The following is an 18,603-nucleotide window of genomic DNA, read 5'->3' as shown; positions in this document are numbered from 1 at the left end:
CGCTTTTTCCCAACATGCCCCCACTTCTCTCTTTCGTAAAAGAGAAGGTATCATTATTACTAGCTAATATTATTACTAGCATAAAAGGTGGCCTTTTAACCGAGCAAGGCGATTGCAGGCTGTGCAGCCCTTAATTACGGGTTGGTGATCCAGCTTCATTTTTCTTAGCCCTTATTCAAACTGGAATCGATCTGATTTGAATACTTCCCACATATTTCCCCTTTCCTTTTTACAAGAGGACCCTTAATCCTAGGGGTTGCAGAAGGATGAAGGTCCGTCTTCTGTAATTTCTTCATGCTGAATAGGGACGGTGACATTCCTGCCTAACTATTAGGGTCTCTTGTATTCAGGGTAGAGAGGAACTGAGTCAGAAAGCACTGGTCCATTAAGCATCATGACTCTGGTCTGTCTTCGTTCCATCTTTGCATTCAGATTCAACTGGCTCATGGCTCGTACTGGGGGAACCCGGTCCATGGTTGGGATCCACGGGTCCCTCTAGTCTCCCATTCCATGGTCATACACATCTTGAGGGCATCCACATGGTTCATTCATCTCCTGCAGAAACACAAGCATACCCTCACCCCCACGTTAGTAAATCTACTGAAACAGAAGCAAAAACATTTGTGGCTGTAGCCGGAGAGCCACTGATGAGAAACAGGCCCCTTCTAACAGAAGGCACAGGGAAAGCAAACTGAGGCTTTTCAAACATTCAATTTGCATTCTACATGTGAGTCCACTAGATGCTGTGGCTCATGATAGATCTTCAGATGTTTGGTGGGCACCCACACAGGCATCTGATCATCACCTGGAAAGACACAAGTAAATCCTTGTCCCCATATAATTATCTTTCCTTTTTCCCAGCTCTTTTTATGTGACCATATCTTTTTCTAAGGCCTGTGGCATTGCAATGAGTTAAAGAATGGAATGCTTTTGCATCAGCAAAAGCTGCAGACACCAGTGCATCCGTCCTTCGATTTAGTTAAAGGACCGAAAGGTCCTGTTGGAGAGAAAAGAAAGAGCATTTTTATCCTTACCTCCCTCCACTCTATTCCTTTTATATTTGCCCTTTGTGCCATAGCTAATTTCCATAATTCAGAATGTTCTTGTCTGTCCCTGCAAATCTCTGCTAGTCTCTACTTTTGTACCTCTTTAGGGCACTGACCTTATATTGCTAGTCTTCATCTATCTCTATATGTTCCTGTCTTTTCCTACCGATCTCTATTTATCTCTAGCTCTACTTACTTACTTAGCTCTACTCCACTTACTTACGTAGCTCTAGCTCTACTTACTGCCTAATGGAGCTGTGAGAAGAAGGCCACCATCCTTCAGACCCCAGAATAGTAGATGCACTGACAGCTTGCATTGTGCACCTGAAAAAGCTGCAGACACTCAATACCAGCCATGAAAGCAGCTGAGAGGGGAGCTGAACCCTGCAAAGCCACAGGGGTGAAGCTGCCCAGGGCCATGGGAGCCCACCTCTTGCATCACTGTGACCCAGATGTGAGACACAGAGTCAAAGGAGATTGTTTGGAACTTTAAGGTTTAATGACTGCACTATTGAGTTTCAGACTTGCATGAGGCCTGTAGCCCTTTTGTTTTGGCCAATTTATCCCATTTGGAACAGGTGTATGTATCCAATGCCTGTACCTCCATTGTATCAAGCTAGCTTTTGATTTTAGAAGCTTATAGGCAGAAGGGACTTGCCTTGTCTCAGATGAGACTTTGGAGTTCGATTTTTGGGTTAATACTGGAATGAGTTAAGATTTGGGGGACAGTTGGAAAGGCATGATTGTGGTTTGAAATGTGAGGACATGAGATTTGGGAGAGGCCAGGTGTGAAATGCTATTGTTTGGTTCTGTGCCCTCACCTAAATCTCACCTTGAATTGTAATAATCCCCATGTGTCAATGGTGGGACCAGGTGGAGGTAATTGAATCATGGGGTGGTTTCCCCCAGCTGTTTTTGTGAAGTGATTGAGTTCTCATGAGATCCGATGGTTTTATAAGGGGCTTCCGCCTTTGCTGGGCACTAATTTTCTCTCCTGCCACGGTGGAGTGGTATGGTGGAGTGCCTTCCACCAGGATTGTAAGCTTCCTGAGGCCTCCCAGCTATGCAGAACTGTGAGTCAATTAAACCTTTTTTCTTCATAAATTAGCCGGTCTCAAGCATTTCTTCATAGCAGTGTGAGAATGAAATAATACATTGCCTTTCCTTCTGTCTCATGAATTAGGGTGTCATTAAGAAGGTAAGACCACTTTGAGTCTTATCTTCTCATATGAAATAAGAGATTTATTATTTTAAAATTTACAACCTGTTGAGAACTGGTCGAAAAGTCTATGGAACACTATTTCTTTTGCATTGTGTGATGGGCCTGAAGTTGTTATAGGTCAGCAGATCTGGAAGTCAGGAAAAGAAACCTGATAGGAAGTGAGAGAAAAGAGGCTGATTGGAACCCATGAATATAGACAGAAACCCACATTTGTCTCTCATTGTCTCTGTCCCCAATGCCACAGATTATCTTTAGAAAGATTGGAACTATTTGCCACAGAAGTGTACATGTGCTCATCCGGGAAAGACCTGGCTGCTTTCGCACACTCGCAAAGTGAATCAAAAGATCAATGAAATGTGCTTGAGCAACGTAAATCTCTGGCATTCTAAGCTGACCCCTAAGCATTAAAGCTGCTATTTCACTTCTGCCTTCACCACCTTGTAAATGTTTACCTTGTGGCCAACTGTAACCTGGAAACACACAGAGAAGATAATTATGGCAAGTGCTGTTGACATGGTACAAAATCACCACACTTTGTTTACCCTGGCTAGTATTTCTTTCATTGTCAAAATAAGTTATTTGTGCTTAAATCTATGTTTCTGAGTGTAGGGCCTGCTTCTTAAATAACAGTACTTAGTTTGTAGTAAAAATGAAAAAATTAATACTCATAGAGCAATCTTTCTTGATGATTGTGAAAATAAATATGTGATCCTTTATCTTCCAAACACTAATCTTTCTGAAACCGCAATGGATGTAGTTTAGGACAAATACAAAAATTTTAATGAATGTATTATATATATATGTGTGTGTGTGTGTGTGTATACGTGTGTGTGCACACACGTATATACACACACACATTATATATATATATATACACACACACACATATTTAGGTTTTTAACATCCCTTATATTGAGAATATAATTCAGGAAGTGCTTTGAGGTGTGGAACATCTGAATGTTAAATAAACAAACCAGATGGTTCTGATGAAGATGATTCAGGTGTTACATTTTGAGAATATCTGATCTAGTATACACAGCTTATGTTCTCTGTAGGCCTTTTAACTTTTATTATACATAATACAATAAATGTTTGAAGTTTATGGTCTTGGATAAGCTATCTTTTGTATTTCAACCTAATTCAAATGATGAGGTAGAAGAAATGAAAATAGGAAAGAAACTTTCATATTTTTCTTGCCAACAAACACTGGCATGAATTATCTCAACGGGCAAATAAATACATGCTTATCATTTTTAAGTGTTTCAGTGTTATTTTAAAATACTTACATGCAACAATATTTAAGAGGAAACCTGGTGTCTAACAGGAGAATATTTGAAACTCTTTAGCCAGATATTTCAAAATATGCACACAAACATAAATATAGCAAATGCGCTATAACTTTCTGCATTTGAGAAGTATTTTAATTGCTTGGCATTGACAATATTATTGGCAAGTTTAAATAGAGAACCCGTAAAGCTCTGCAAATTTTGGCAGACTTCCCTTTATCCCTCCTCATACTATACAAATAACCATTACAATCTGTAAGAGACCAGTTCCTGGAAGGAGGCTATAATTAAAATGGATCATTGCCCCTCTCTAAGAGACTTTAAGGGTGAATTTATTCTGCCTTATATCCGTGCTAATCATAGTAGCCACAGAAAATTCCTTGCTTATAGTTCATGCCTCATTCATCTTTAAAAGCTTTTTGTTTTCCTGTCCCATCTCCTGATGACCCAAACTTTTCCTGTGTTACCGCTGGAATTCATAATAGGGCTTCATCAAAGTTATCTGTGTCCTAATGTCTTTTCCGAATCTTTCCTTAACTTTCTCACTCTAACAGGAGTCTAGCTGTCCTGTGAAAATACTGCATTGCATAATGGTACAACTTGATAATCTTTCACTGCAAGGAAAGTGCCATATATGTTCTTATTTACATTTGCATAGTACTGTTATTTCTCCTCCCTCACATGTTCCTTTCAAGCTCATTCTGTCAGGGAATACCTCCTGCTATCCCACCTTGTTGCTGGATAGCTAGCACTTTGGATTCTCTTTAATTTCGGAATATTTCTCTCCTTCTATTTCCAATTCTCTGGTCTTTCAAGTCTTTAGGCTTTCCACCTCGTATATACTTTACTCGCCTCTCCTCAAACTACCATAGCTTTATTTTTTATTTCTAGTTATTTTATAACTTCCAAAATATTAAGTTATCTTGTTTTCCAACAACTGCTTATCTTTTACTCACTGCCTTAATCCATTCAGATTGTTAAAAAAAAATACCACAGACTGGATGGCTTATTAACAATAGAAATTTATTTCTCATAGTTCTGGAAACCAAGTGTAAGATCAAGATATCAGCAGACTCAGTGTTGGTGAGGGTCTGTTTTCATTGTTTTTGTTTTTTACCAATCTATTTTTTATTGGTTTTTATTGTAATTTTTATTTTACGTTCTGGGGTACATACACAGGATATGCAGATTTGCTACATAGGTAAATGTGTGCCATGGTCATTTGTCACCTAGGTATCAATTCCAGCATGCATTAGCTATTTTTCCTAATGTTCTCCCTCCCCCAACCCCACCACCCAACAGGCCTCAGTGTGTGCTGTTCCCCTCCCTGTGTCCATGTGTTCTCATTGTTCAGCTCCCACTTAGAAAGAAGAATATGCAGTGTTTTTTCATTCATGCATTAGTTTGCTGAGGTAATGGCTTTCAGCTCCCTCCATATCCAAGCAAGAGACATGATATTGTTGCTTTTAACACCTGCATAGTATTCCATGGTATATATGTACCCCATTTTCTTTATCCAGTCTATCATTGATGGGCATTTGGGTTGACTGCGTGTCTTTGATATTGTGAATAGTGCTGCAATGAGCATATGCATGCGTCTTTGTAATAGAATGATTTATATTCCTTTGGTTATATACTCATAATGAGATTTCTGAGTCAAATGGGTATTTCTGGTTCTAGATCTTTGAGGAATCACCACACCATCATACACCATAGTTGAGCTAGTTTAATTGCCACCAAAAGTGCAAAAGTGTTCCTGGGTCTCTTCAACTTCTTCAGCATCTGTTGTTTCTTGACTTATTAGTAATCACCATTAGACTGGCATGAGGTGGTATCTCACTGCAGTTTTGATTTGCATTTTTCTAATGATCAGGGAGGTTGAGTTTTTTTCATATGTTTGTTGGCTGCATGAATGTCTTCTTTTGAGAAGTGTCTGTTCACATTCTTTGCCCACTTTTTAATGGAGTTGTTTGTTTTATTAAGTATAAATTTCTTTACGTTCCTCATAGATTCTGGATGTTAGCCTTTGTCAGATAACTACATTGCAAAAATTTTCTCCGAATCTGTAGGTTGCCTGTTTGTTCTGATAATAGGTTCTTTTGCTGTGCAGAAGCTCTTTAGCTTAATTAGACCCCATTTGTCAATGTTTGCTTTTGTTGAAATTTCTTTTGGTGATTTTGTCATGAAATCTTTGCCTGTACCTATGTCCTGAATGGTATTACATAGATTTTCTTATACAGTTTCAATCGTTTTGAATTTTACACTTAACTCTTTAATCCATTTTGAGTTAATTTTTGTATAAGGCATAAGAAAGGGGTCCAGTTTCAATTTTCTACATATGACTAGCCAGTTCTCCAAGCATCATTTATTAAATAGGGAATACTTTCCCCATTGCTTGTATTTGTCAGGTTTATCAAAGCTCAGATGTTTGTAGCTGTGCAGTCTTATTCCTGAGTTCTCTATTCTGTTCCATTGCTCTGTGTGTCTGTTTTTGAACCAGTACCATGTGGTATTGGTTATTGTAGCCTTGTAGTATAGTTTGAAGTTAGATAATGTGATGCCTACAAATTTGATCTTTATTTATTTTTGAAAACAAAATACATTTTTTACTTTCCACATTTCTGCATAATTGAATTTTCATCATTAGTCCATATTATTTTTTTTTGTTTTCTCTTCTTAATTATACTTAAAGTTCTAGGGTACATATGTATAACGTGCAGGTTTGTTACATATGTATACATATGACATGTTGGTGTGCTGCACCCATTAACTCATCATTTGTATTAGGTATGTCTCCTAAAGCTATCCCTTCCCCATCCCCCCCACCCCACGACTGGCCCCAGTGTGTAATGTTCCCCTTCCTGTGTCCATGTGTTCTCATTGTTCAATTCCCACCTATGAGTGAGAACATGTGGTGTTCGATTTTTTTGTCCCTGCGATAGTTTGCTGAGAATGAAGGTTTCCAGCTTCATCCATGTCCCTACAAAGGACATGAACTCATCCTGTTTTATGGCTGCATAGTATTCCATGGTGTATATGTGCCACATTTTCTTAATCCAGTCTATCGTTATTGGACATTTGGATTGGTTCCAAGTCTTTGCTATTGTGAATAGTGCCACAATAAACATATGTGTGCATGTGTCTTTATAGCAGCACGATTTATAATCCTTTGGGTATATACCCAGTAATGGGATGGCTGGGTCAAATGGTATTTCTAGTTCTAGATCCTTGAGGAATTGCCATGCTGTCTTCCACAATGGTTGAACTAGTTGACAGACCCACCAACAGTGTAAAAGTGTTCCTATTTCTCCACATCCTCTCCAGCACCTGTTGTTTCCTGACTTTTTAATGATTGCCATTCTAACTGGTGTGAGATGCTATCTCATTGTGGTTTTGATTTGCATTTTTCTGATGGCCAGTGATGATGAGCACTTTTTCCATGAGTCTGTTGGCTGCATAAATGTCTTATTTTGAGAAGTGTCTGTTCATATCCTTTGCCCACTTTTTGATGGGGTTGTTGATGTTTTTTTTTCTTGTAAATTTGTTTGAGTTCTTTGTAGATTCTGGATATTAGCCCTTTGTCAGATGAGTAGATGGCAAAAATTTTCTCCCATTGTGTAGGTTGCCTATTCACTCTGATGGTAGTTTCTTTTGCTGTGCAGAGGCTCTTTAGTTTAATTAGATCCCATTTGTCAATTTTGGCTTTTGTTGCCATTGCTTTTGGTGTTTTAGACATGAAGTCCTTGATCATGCCTATGTCGTGAATGGTATTGCCTAGGTTTTCTTCTAGGGTTTTTACGGTTTTAGGTCTAACATTTAAGTCTTTAATCCATCTTGAAATAATTTTTGTATAAGGTGTAAGGAAGGGATCCAGTTTCAGCTTTCTCCATATGGCTAGCCAGTTTTCCCAGCACCATTTATTAAATAGGGAATCCTTTCCCTATTTCTTGTGTTTGTCAGGTTTGTCAAAGATCAGATGCTTGTAGTTGTGTGGTATTATTTCTGATGCTGTGTTCTGTTCCATTGGTCTGTATCTCTGTTTTGGTACCAGTACCATGCTGTTTTTGTTACTGTAGCCTTGTAGTATAGTTTGAAGTCAGGTAGCATGATGTCTCCAGCTTTGTTCTTTTGGCTTAGGATTGTCTTGGCAATGCGGGCTCTTTTTTGGTTCCATATGAACTTGAAAGCAGTTTTTTCCAATTCTGTGAAGAAAGTCATTGGCAGCTTGATGGGGATGGCATTGAATTGATAAATTACCTTGGGCAGTATTGCCATTTTCACGATATTGATTCTTCCTACTCATGAGTGCATGGAATGTTCTTCCATTTGTTTGTATCCTCTTTTATTTCATTGAGCAGTGGTTTGTAGTTCTCCTTGAAGAGGTCCTTCACATCCCTTTAAGTTGGATTCCTAAGTATTCTCTTTGAAGCAATTGTGAATGGGAATTCGCTCATGATTTGGCTCTCTGTTTGTCTGTTATTGGTATATAAGAATGCTTGTGATTTTTGCACATTGATTTTGTATCCTGAGACTTTGCTGAAGTTGCTTATCAGCTTAAGGAGATTTTGGGCTGAGATGATGGGGTTTCCTAGATATACAATCCTGTCATCTGCAAACAGGGACAATTTGACTTCCTCTTTTCCTTATTGAATACCCCTTATTTTTTTTCCTGCCTGATTGCCCTGGCCAGAACTTCCAACACTATGTTGAATAGGAGTGGTGAGAGAGAGCATCCCTATCTTGTGCCAGTTTTCAAACGGAATGCTTCCAGTTTTTGCCCATTCAGTGTGATACTGGCTGTGGGTTTGTCATAAATTGCTCTTATTTTGAGATACGTCCCATCAATACCTAATTTATTGAGAGTTTTTAGCATGAAGGGTTGTTGAATTTTGTCAAAGGCCTTTTCTGCATCTATTGAGATAATCATGTGGTTTTTCTCTTTGGTTCTGTTTATATGTTGGATTACATTTATTGATTCGTGTATGTTGAACCAGCCTTGCATCCCAGGGATGAAGCCCACTTGATCATGGTGGATAAGCTTTTTGATGTGCTGCTGGATTTGGTTTGCCAGTATATTATTGAAGATTTTTACATAGATGTTCATCAGGGATATTGATCTAAAATTCTTTTTTGGTTGTGTCTCTGCCAGGCTTTGGTATCAGGATGATGCTGGCCTCATAAGATGAGTTAGGGAGGATTCCCTCTTTTTCTATTGATTGCAATAGTTTCAGAAGGAATGGTACCAGCTCCTACTTGTACCTCTGGTAGAATTCGGCTGTGAATCTATCAGGTCCTGGACTTTTTTTGGGTGGTAAGCTATTAATTATTGCCTCAATTTCAGAGCCTGTTATTGGTCTATTCAGAGATTCAACTTCTTCCTGGTTTAGTCTTGGGAGGGTGTATATGTCCAGGAATTTATCCATTTCTTCTAGATTTTCTAATTTATTTGTGTAGAGGTATTTATAGTAATCTCTGATGGTAGTTTGTATTTCTGTGGGATCGGTGATGATATCCCCTTTATCATTTTTATTTTTTCTTTTTGATTCTTCTCTTTTCTTCATTAGTCTTGCCAGTGGTCTATCAATTTTGTTGATCTTTTCAAAAAACTAGCTCCTGGATTCACTGATTTTTTGAAGGGTTTTTTGTGTCTCTATTTCCTTCAGTTCTGCTCTGATTTTAGTTATTTCTTGCCTTCTGCTAGCTGTTGAATGTGTTTGCTCTTGCTTCTCTACTTCTTTCAATTGTGATGTTAGGGTGTCAATTTTAGATCTTTCCTGCTTTCTCTTATGGGCATTTAGTGCTATAAATTTCCCTCTACACATGGCTTTAAATGTGTCCCAGAGATTCTGGTATGTTGTGTCTTTGTTCTCATTGGTTGCAAAGAACATCTTTATTTCTGCCTTCATATCATTATATACCCACTAATCATTCAGAAACAGGTTGTTCAGTTTCCATGTAGTTGAGTGGTTTTGAGTGAGTTTCTTAATCCTGAGTTCTAGTTTGATTGCACTGTGGTCTGAGAGACAGTTTGTTATAATTTCTGCTCTTTTACATTTGCTGAGGAGTGCTTTACTTCCAACTATGTGGTCAATTTTGGAATAGGTGTAGTGCTGAAAAGAATGTATTTTCTGTTGATTTGGGGTGGAGAGTTCTGTAGAAGTCTACTAGGTCTGCTTGGTGAAGAGCTGAGTTCAATTCCTGGATATCCTTGTTAACTTTCTGTCTCGTTGATCTGTCTAATGTTGACAGTGGGGTGTTAAAGTCTCCCATTATTACTGTGTGGGAGTCTAAGTCTCTTCGTAAGTCACTAAGGACTTGCTTTATGAATCTGGGTGCTCCTGTATTGGGTTCATATATATTTAGGATAGTTAGCTCTTCTTGTTGAATTGATCCCTTTACCATTATGTAATGGCCTTCTTTGTCTCTTTTGATCTTTGTTGGTTTAAAGTCTTTTTTCCAGAGACTAGGATTGCAACCCCTGCCTTTTTTTGTTTTCCATTTGCTTGGTAGATATTCCTCCATCCCTTTATTTTGAGCCTATGTATGTCTCTGCACGTGAGATGGGTTTCCTGAATACAGCACACTGATGGGTCTTGACTCTTTATCCAATTTGCCAGTCTGTGTCTTTTAATTGGAATATTTAGCCCATTTACATTTAAGGTTAATATTGTTATGTGTGAATTTGATCCTGTCATTATGATGTTACCTGGTTATTTTGCTCATTAGTTGATGCATTTTCTTCCTTGCCTGGATGCTCTTTACAATTTGGCATGTTTTTGCAGTGACTGGTACTGGTTGTTCCTTTCCATGTTTAGTGGAAAGGTTTTCAATGGGAATGCTTCCAGCTGCCCATTCAGTATGATACTTTCTGTGGGTTTGTCATAAAGGCTCCTATTAGATTGATTTATGTTCTTCCAATACTTAGTTTATTGATAGTTTTTAACGTGAAGGAATGTTAAATTTTATCAAAGGCCTTTTCTGTGTCTATTGAGATATTCATGTGGTTTTTGTCTTTAGGTCTGTTTATGTGATAAATTTCATTTATTATTTGCATATGTTGAACTTGTCTTGCATTCTGGCTATTAAAGCCAACTTGATTGTGTTGGATAAGCTTTTTGATGTGCTGTCATATTTGATTTGTCAGTATTTTATTGAAAATTTTTGCCACAGTCTTCATCATGGATATTAGCCTGAAGTTTTTGATTTTGTTGTTGTTGTTGTTGTTGTTGTTGTTGTATCTCTTCCAGGTTTTGGTATCAGGATAATTCTGACTTCATAGGATGAGCTATGGAGGAGTCCCTTCTTTTCAGTTGTTTGGAATAGTTTCAGAAGAAAAGGTAACGGCTCCTCTTTATATTTCTGGTAGAATTCAACTGTATATCCCTCCAGTCCTGGGCTTTTCTTGGTTCACAGGTTATTTATTACTGCCTCAGTTTCAGAACTTGTTATTAGTCTATTCACAGATTCAACTTATTCCTGGTTCAGTCTTGGGAATTAATGTATGTGTCCAGGAATTTATCCATTTTTTCTAGATTTTTCAGTTTAATTGCGTAGAGGTGTTTACAGTATTTTCTAATGGTGGTTTGTATTTCTGCTGGGTCAGTGGTGACATCTTCTTTACCATTTTCTATTGTGTCTATTTGATTCTTCCCTCTTTTCTTTATTAGTCTAGCTAGCTCTCAATCTTTTTTTTTCTTCACAAAATCAGCTTCTGGATTCTTTGTTTTTATTTTTTTTTGCTTGTTTGTTTTGGTTTCTTTTTTTTTTTTTTTTATTTTTCATGCCTGTATCTCCTCAGTTCTGCTCTGTTCTTGGTTATTTCTTGTCTTCTGCTAGCTTTAGGGTTTGCTCTTGGTTCTCCAGTTCTTTTAGTTGTGATGGTAGGGTGTCAATTTGAGATCTGTCTAGCTTTTTGATGTGGGCATTTAGTGCTAAAATTTTCTGCCTTAACACTGCTTTATCTATGTCCCAGAGATTCTGGCATGTTGTCTCTTTGTGCACCTTTGTTTCAAAGAACTGCTTGATTTCTGCCTTAATTTTATTGCTTACCCAGGAGTCATTCAGGGATAGATTGTTCAGTTTTCATGTAGTTGTGTGGTTTTGTGTGAGATTTTAAATCTTCAGCTCTAATTTCATTGTACTATGGTCTGAGAGACTGTTTCTGATTTTAGTTGTTTTGCATTCGCTGAGGGGTGATTTATTTCCAATTATGTGATCAATTTTAGATTCAGTGCCATGTGGCACTGAGAAGAATATATGTTCTGTTGTTTTGGAATGGAGAGTTCTGTAGATATCAATAACATTCACTTGATTTAAATCTGAGATCAAGTCCTAAATATCTTTGTTAATTTTCTTGTATATTTTTGTTAATTTTCCTGAGTATCTTTGTTAATTTTCTTGAACATCTTTGTTAATTTCCTGAATATCTTTGTTGATTTCTTATATAAACACACACACCCAACTATCCATATATATAATATATACATAAGTACACACACACACACACACACACACACACACACATGCTAGCTTTTGTTGTTGAATTGGCCCCTTTACCATTATGTAATGCCCTTCTTTGTCTTTTTTATCTTTGTTGGGCCAAAGTTTATTTTGTCCGAAACTAGGATTGCAACCCCTGCTTCTTTCTGTTTTCCAATTGCTTGGTAAATTTTCTTCTGTCCTTTTATTTTGAGTCTATGTGTGTTGTTGCATGTTAGATGACTCTCTTGAATACAGAACACTGGTGGATCTTGACTGTTTATCCAGCCTGCCATTCTGTGTCTTTTAATTGGGGCATTTAGCCCATTTACATTTAAGGTAATATTGTTATATGTTAATTTGATCCTCTCATGATGCTAGCTGGTTACTTTACAGACTTGTTGATGCTTATGAAGGTTAGTTTAGCCTGATATAAAATTCTCAGTTGGAAATTCTTTTAAGAATGATAAATATTGGCCCCGATCTCTTCTGGCTTGTAGGGTTTCCACTGAGATGTCCGTTGTTTGTCTCATTGGCTTTCCTTTATAGGTGACCTGGCCTTTCTGTCTGGCTGCCCTTAAAATTTTTTCCTTCATTTTGACCTTAGATAATCTGAAGATTATGTGTCTTGGGGTTGATCAACTCATAGAGTATCTTACTGGGGCTTTCTGGATTTCCTGAACCTGAATGTTGGCCTTGCTAGGTTGGGGAAGTTCTCTTGGATGATATCCTGAAGTGTGTTTTCACTCTTGGTTCCATTCTCCCCATCTCTTTCAGGTACTCCTATCAGTCATAGGTTCAGTCTTTTAACATAATCCCATAGTTCTCAGAGGTTTTATTGTTCCTTTTTATCCTTTTATCTCTAATCTTGTCTGCCTGCCTTATTTCAGCAAGGTAGTCTTCAAGTTCTGATTTCCTTTCTTCCACTTGGTCTATTTGTCTATTGATGCTTGTGGTTGCATTGTAAAGTTCTCATGTTGTGCTTTGTAGCTTCATCAGGATATTTACGTTCCTCTCTAAACTTGTTATTCTGGTTAATAGCTCTTGTAATTTTTTATCATGCTTCTTAGCTTCTTTGCAATAAAGTAGAACATAATCCTTTAGCTCAGCAAAGTTCATTATTACCCATCTTCTGGAGACCACTTTTGTTAATTCATCCATCTCATCCTCAGTCCAGTTCTCTGCCCTTGGTGGAGACGTGTTGTGATCATTCAGAGGAGAAGAGGCACTCTGGCTTTTTTGAGTTTTCAGCATTTTTGCATTGATTGTTTCTCATCTTCATGGGTTTATCTACCTTTGATTATTGAGGCTGCTAAACTTCAAATGCAGTTTATGTGGGGTATTTTGCATTGATGCTGTTATTGTTTTCTGTTTTTTCTTCTAGCAGTCAGAACCTTCTTCTGTAGGTTTTTTTTAGGTTCTGGAGTACATGTGCAGGATGTGCAAGTTGGCTACGTAGGTAAATGTGTGCCATGGTGGTTTGCTGCATCTATCAACCCAACACCTAGGTATTAAGCCTAGGTGCTGCAATTTGCTTGGGGTCAACTCCATGGTCTATCTACCTGGTTCCCTCCCTTCCCTGGAGCCTATCACCAGTGGAGGTTGCAGACCAGCAAGTGGTAGCCTACTCCTTCCTCTGGGAGCTCTGTCCCAGAGGGGCACTGAACTGATGCTCACTGGACTGCTTCTGTATGAGGTATCTGGAGACTCCTGTTGGGAGGTTTCACCCAGTCAGAAGAAGCAAGGCCAGAAACCTGTTTCAATAAGTAATCTGGCTGTCCCTTGGTGAGCAGGTGTGCTGCATCCTTACCTGGGATACAATACTGCAGCTGCCCTCCTGGGGGCTCCCTTTAGTGATATCAGAGTTCTGCCCATAGACCCCTGGCTGGGAATGCTGAAATTCCCACAAGTGGGGCCTGCTTGGTGAGGAGGAATGGGACAGGTCCCATTTAAAGAAGCAGTCTGGCCACAAATGGGCCCAGCTTCTGTGCTGCGCTTAGAGGAATTGCTCCTGGTTCAGACCACCCAGTCTCACTGGCACCAGCAGCAACGGAAAATGCTGACTGGAGCTGCAGTGATGGTGGCTGCCCCTACCACCCATGAGAACTCGGTCTTCTTAGGCAGTCACCAGCCTGCTGCACTGGCCAGTGGGGATTCCAAGCCAGTTGGTTTTAGCTTGTGGAGTTCTGTGGGAGCGAGATCACTTGGCTCCCTGGCTTCAGTCCCCTTCCCATGGGAGTGGACGAATCTCCTGCTTCACGGAAGTTCCCAGAGCCAGAGGATGCAAGTACTCCTGTGTTTCAGAGCCTGCCCAAACAGCCACCCACCTGCACAGCCACTAAGAGTCTTCCCAGCTCTGTACTTGAGACCCAAGGCCCAGGTGGCATGGGCTTACGAGGGGACTTTCTGATCCACTGGTTGCAAGGATCCATGGGAAAAGTGTGGTTTTCATGGAGCGGTAGCACAGTCCCAGTAAGGGTCTGTTTTCTAGTTCACAGGCAGATGTCCTTTCATTGTAACCTCACATAGTAGAATGGGAAGAAAGCTCTCTGGAGCTTCTTTTATAAAGGCATGAATTCCATTCATGAGGCCTCTACCCTCACCTCTCAAAGGCCCCATCTACTAACATTAATTATAACATTGGAGGCTAGTCTTCCACATATTAATTTTGGGGATACAGAAACATTCAGTTCATTGCACTCACTTTAATAACTCAACTCTAAAAAGTTTCTTGATTGGCACTTTCTAGTTGCTGATTTTTCTACTGCTTATTATCTTCCTCATAATCTTATTTTATTTCTATTGTGGTTTACATTCAATGATCCTTTAATAGAATGAATTATATTCACCTATTTTCCTAACGCCATTGCCTCACTCTGTCTGAAAATTCACCTAACAAACCTCCAATCTCAGTTCAGTAGTGGTATTCTCTTTTTTTTTCTGTGGACTTAGAAAAATACACAGTTCTACTAACTGATTTGAATTTAAGCTTATGACCATATAAGCCATCAGAGGAGCCCATAAATTGTGCTATAATTAATCTGGTCCTCTTGACTATTCTAGGACTTTACACTAATAGTTACTCTACTTTATCATCGGTTTTTACTTGTTTACTAATTACCATTACTCTATACAAACATTGTAATTGTTACAAAACCCTTCTGTGAATGCACACCTCTGCCTACCTCCTACCTTCTGTCATAACCACACATCCCCACTGATTCCCTCACAAATACCACAAACTAAACAATCTGTCTTTTCCCACAAATAGATAATTAGTGATGAGTACTTGAAATCAGATATGTGGTAAAAATAGAGGGGAGGGTCTTCATTCACAAGTTTTATGACTGCTAAGATACTAATGTTGACAGGTCAAGAATAACCCTATAGCTTTTTATGTGCTTGTTTGTTTTTCCTGTATTTAATATTATAATAACAGTAAAATAAATATTAGAGTGCACAAAGTGTGGGAATTTTGTACTGTACAAATTACATTTCCCACAGTTACCTTCCCTGTATGTTTCCAGGTTAAATTTGGCCATGCCGTAAATATTAACCAGACTGTGAAGGCAGAAGGGAAGCAGCAGCTTTACTTTTAATTTGTAAGATAGTGGATGGTGACACCATTAATTGAGGCTGGAAATCATGAAATTGGAGTTGGAAATTATAAAGGAGTTTGTTTGTGGAATTGTTAATTCTTACATATCTGTGTAGCATCCAGACAAAGATACCAAACATTACTTACCAAGATAAAATGTATGTTTTATTTTTAGGGTAAACAACTCTTAATTTTCCAGAGACTGTCCCATTGTAGCACTGAAAGTTCAGCATCTCAGGAAGCTTCTTAGTCTTGGGCAGATGAAGAGATGGTCATCCTAGTTTTCATTTTTAACAAATACCATCTTACAGGAGAGGTCACATTGCCTAACTGGTGTCCCAAAAGTATTTTATTGAACAGAAAGTTCTAGAACAGTGCTGCTATTCAGTCAGATAAAATGTGAGCCATAAATGCAAGCCAGACATACAAATTTACATTTTCTCATAGCCTCATTTTTTAAAAAGTTTAAAAAATCCAATTACTTTTAATCATATATTTAATATAACCTTGAATATTCACAATATAACTATTTTGACATATAATTAACATAAAATTATTGTAATATAGATGTTAATGAGATATATTTTTATAAGTCTTTGAAATGCAATGTGTATGTCACATTTATATATCATCTCAATTCTGATTAGCCACATTTCAAGTGCTTAATAGTCACATGTAGCTAGTGGCTATTAGCATAAATAACATCATCTTTCGGAGAAACCTATGATAGAACAGATGTGTTCAATATGAACTAATTGGCCTATTTTGGGCACTGACCTAGAGTACGTAAGAGAATGGGTTATAAAATTAGACAAATATGCTTAAGTTCTTCCTTACTATTTACTGACTAGAAGATTTCAGGTGAAAATTTTAAATTTTTCCAAGTTTCAGATTGTATATGTTATGGTATATAATGTGCCTAGCACTATAAAAAATATCATTAATAGCACATGTTAGATTATCCTACTATTTTTGCTATTACATTTTAAAAATTGTTCCTGGAAGCAGGAAGTAAAAGAAAGAAAATCTGGTTGATCATGGAGTGGCCAACATTAAAGCCAATACTTGCCGCTGATGGGACAATGGCGGGCCTTTATTACTAAGACTTATTTCCAATGATTATGTGAATTAACTAGGCAGTAAGAAAAATATAAATCACATTGTACTTATATTGGAAATTTCATTTAAATATTTGGGTTATAGTAGAATTCATTTTGAACTTCTCTCATTTTATCTCTCCAAAAATGTGAGAGTTGATTATTACTTAAAACTTTTAGATATCCATTAAACAGTGTACATACTGGGTAGCAGCAACTATCATCACACAATTGCCAATTAATTTATAATTTATATTCGTATAAAATGCATAGTATAAAGCAGTTAATAGATTATTTTAGTGATAAACGCATATGTATCCAGACTTCAGTCCTATATTTGTAGAATTTCAAGGGTCTATAAAGTGGTTGTTTTCTTTTTTTTTAATTTTTTTAATTTTTATTTTATTATTATACTTTAGGTTTTAGGGTACATGTGCACAATGTGCAGGTTTCTTACATATGTATCCATGTTGATTTCCTGCACCCATTAACTCGTCATTTAGCATTAGGTATATCTCCTAATGCTGTCCCTCCCCGCTCCCCCAACCCCACAACAGTCCCCGGAGTGTGATGTTCCCCTTCCTGTGTCCATGAGTTCTTATTGTTCAATTCCCACGTATGAGTGAGAACATGTGGTGTTTGGTTTTTTGTCCTTGCAGTCGCTTACTGAGAATGATGTTTTCCAGTTTCATCCATGTCCCTACAAAGGACATGAACTCATCATTTTTTATGGCTGCATAGTATTCCATTGTGTATATGTGCCACATTTTCTTAATCCAGTCTATCATTGTTGGACATTTGGGTTGGTTCCAAGTCTTTGCTATTGTGAATAGTGCCGCAATAAACATACGTGTGCATGTGTCTTTATAGCAGCATGTTTTATAGTCCTTTGGGTATATACCCAGTAATGGGATGGCTGGGTCAAATGGTATTTCTAGTTCGAGATCCCTGAGGAATCGCCACACTGACTTCCACAATGGTTGAACTAGTTTACAGTCCCACCAACAGTGTAAAAGTGTTCCTATTTCTCCACATCCTCTCCAGCACCTGTTGTTTCCTGATTTTTTTAATGATGGCCATTCTAACTGGTGTGAGATGGTATCTCACTGTGGTTTTGATTTGCATTTCTCTGATGGCCAGTGATGATGAGCATTTCTTCATGTGTTTTTTGGCTGCATAAATGTCTTCTTTTGAGAAGTGTCTGTTCATGTCCTTTGCCCACTTTTTGATGGGGTTGTTTGTTTTTTTCTTGTAAATTTGTTTGAGTTCATTATTCAGCTTTAATTTACTGTATTTTTGAGGCTATCAACTATATTACAGTTTCGTGTGGATGTAAAATTGAAAAGTATTTGTGGATAACTTACTGTTCTTGTTTTACTTTTTATGGGGTGAATGTGCTATTTTTTTACATGCAGTGATTGCATAGTGGTCAAGTAAGGGTTTTTAGGGCATCCATCTCCCAAATAACATTCATTGTACTGATTAACCATTTTTTTGTCATCCTCCCCTCCAAGCCCCTACCCTCACTTTTCCAGGTCTTCGTTATCTGTCGTTTTACTCTCTACATCCATCTGAACACGTTATTTGAGCATCCATTTATGAGTGAGAACATGAGATATTTGTCTGTCTGTGCTTGGCTTGCTTCATTTAAGATGATGACCTTCAGTTCCATCCATGTTCCTGCAAAAGACATGATTTCATTCTTTTATTGACTGAACAGTATTCTATTATGTATATATATCACATTTTCTTTATTCATTCACCTGTTGATGGATGCTTAGGTTGATTCCATATCTTTGCTAATGTGAATGGTACCCGAGATAAACATATGAGTTCAGGTATCTTTTTAATATATTGATTACTTTTACTTTGTGTA

The sequence above is a fragment of the Nomascus leucogenys genome, chromosome 15, assembly GCF_006542625.1.
Source record: "Nomascus leucogenys isolate Asia chromosome 15, Asia_NLE_v1, whole genome shotgun sequence".
NCBI lineage: Eukaryota > Metazoa > Chordata > Mammalia > Primates > Hylobatidae > Nomascus > Nomascus leucogenys.
Note: the sequence above shows the minus strand (reverse complement) of the source record.